This window comes from Limulus polyphemus, unplaced genomic scaffold (genome assembly GCF_000517525.1).
Source record: "Limulus polyphemus unplaced genomic scaffold, Limulus_polyphemus-2.1.2 Scaffold557, whole genome shotgun sequence".
In the NCBI taxonomy this organism is placed as follows: Eukaryota; Metazoa; Arthropoda; class Merostomata; order Xiphosura; family Limulidae; genus Limulus; species Limulus polyphemus.
The window spans coordinates 116,632-119,091 of record NW_013666167.1 but is presented as its reverse complement, the minus strand read 5'-3'; positions in this window follow the sequence as shown (position 1 = coordinate 119,091).

Below are 2,460 nucleotides of genomic sequence, written 5' to 3'. Positions count from 1 at the left end.
ACTATCGCGTTTTTTTTTTTTTTTTTACTTGCGAGTAAAAGGGCTAATTCTTTCAGAAGTAACGCCACAGTACGGGTAAAAAATATGTCTCGTTCATCAGCTGATGAGAAACTAGTAAATTTTTGTTCTTGTTTTTCAACACTTACTTTAAATATGTTTTTTGTGTACTAAATACCACAAAGGTTGTAGAGAAGTTTGTGATAATGAGTGTTGAACAGTGAGGTGTATAGTTGTCTACCGCCTTCAAAATATGCATGTTGCAGAGAAATAAAGTAGTACACTGTTGTGAAACATACTCTTACATATCAAAGTAAGGTCTTTTATCATTTCAAATAATAACGTATGCACGTTATCAGATCACAGTAGACAGTAAATTTAGATCAACAAGGTGAATAACCTCATCTTACGTCCAGGTTTCGCATGTATAGCGCTATTTTAATAGTAAATTTCGCAGGAAGAATGGGCTGGGTTCGCTACAGGAAAATTATCATGGGTTTCTTAGCCTCACTGCTATTATATTATGGTTTGTACAGACTGAATGAAGTTTTGCTTCGAAATTATAATTATGTTGCAACTTCAAATCTACACTAGTATTACGAAAATATTGAGTTCATAGTATTCTCTGTATTATACTACTGTATCTGATATAATGTGACAAAATGAAAATTGAAAATAATTTGAAATATTTCTGTAGTTTAGAAAATCGATATATTTACGTAAGTAAGCTGTTTTAGAATGTAATTAATAGAGAATAATAATAATAATTTTGTGATCAATAGATAATGGATAATGCATACCAAATAACTCGTCATACAGGAGCTGTAGTAATGGTAATATAATATCAGGGAAATTGTTGTTCAGATTATTTCACGAGGCAGGTAAAACAATAATTTAAAAACAAGGAAACTCAGTTTAATTGGTTCCCGTGTAGAGAAATAAAACGGCAGCATGAATATGAAAATGAAGATCAGGTGATTTTCTAACACAATGTTCTTTAGATTAACATTGCTCATTTATCATACATATACGGATTTATTTATTGTTTGTCAGTCAAGAAGAAGAAGATATATAATAAGAGTTTTAAATGATTCAGGATTACAGTAAGTGCAGTATTACTACTGAAAAAAATGTTGTTAAGCACAAAAATCGAAACCTGATTTTTAGCGTTGTAAGCCCTCAGACTTACCGTTAAACCACCGAAAGATGGGGATGGGTAAAGAGAAAATAAAAGTAATTTTCTTCCATTTTAAATAATGGTCGTTTGATAAATAAGTATTTTTTAAGTTATCGATGCTATTATAAACAGTTTAAAAAATTGCTACCAAATTAATTATTATGTAAATTTTTATTAAAGTGACTGCTAGGTGTATTTTGGGTTTATGATGAACCTTCTAAGGCTACCCGTCTTATTTTGAACTACTGAACAGAGAGGTTTGGTTTGGTTTGTTATAGATTTCGCGCAAAGCTACACGAGGGCTATCTGCGCTAGCCGTCCCTAATTTAGCAGTGTAAGACTAGAGGGAAGGCAACTAGTCATCATCACCCACCGCCAACTCTTGGGCTACTCTTTTACCAACGAATAGTGGGATTGACCGTCACATTATAACGCCCTCACGGCTGAAAGAGCGAGCATGTTTGGTGTGACGGGGATTCGAACCCGCGACCCTCAGATTGCGAGTCGAGCGCCCTAACCACCTGGCCATGCCGGGCCCTGAACAGAGAGAAGGCAGTCAGCTCCGAAATCCAGAATTCTGTCACAGGGCCAGCCCGCGCTCTGCGATTGGTAACAAATCAATGGAAATTTTCAATAACATATTATCCTAAGTAATAGTTAACAAACCATCGTGAACTGTTTCAAAAATACACTAACCCCAAACAATTGACGGATAATCGATATTTATAGTATCATAGCTTCGACATTGCAAAAACCACAATTATGTCAACTTTACCTTGGAATTCACAGTTATGAAACTCAGTCGGTCATCTGATGACCAGTAATGAGTTTTAAAGCGCAATTTATTAGCCGTCGATTCCATACGAGTCTATACTATATATATATAAATACATACCTACACACACACATATATAGATATTATAGACTCGTATATACTAGATACATACTGGTCTCATACAATTTATGTCATTTGCCACTTTGGAATGGATCACAGTTTTTCAACGTAATCCATATTGTTGATGGATTGTGTCTAGAATTCAGAGAAGAGCTAGCAGATAAATGTAAGACAGTCATTACCGGCTATTATGATTTGCCTACGAGTATCTCAAAAGTATCATTAGCAGAATGTGGAATTGACTCCAAACACTATTGGTGTTCAGACACGCACAAAGCAGACTATTAATCACAATACAAGGTGTTGGAATTGGAATTTTCAAACTGAGCGATATCTTATATCACTTTGCTAAATGGCCAGGTCAGAGACCCTTAGGATTCAGTTATGGCTA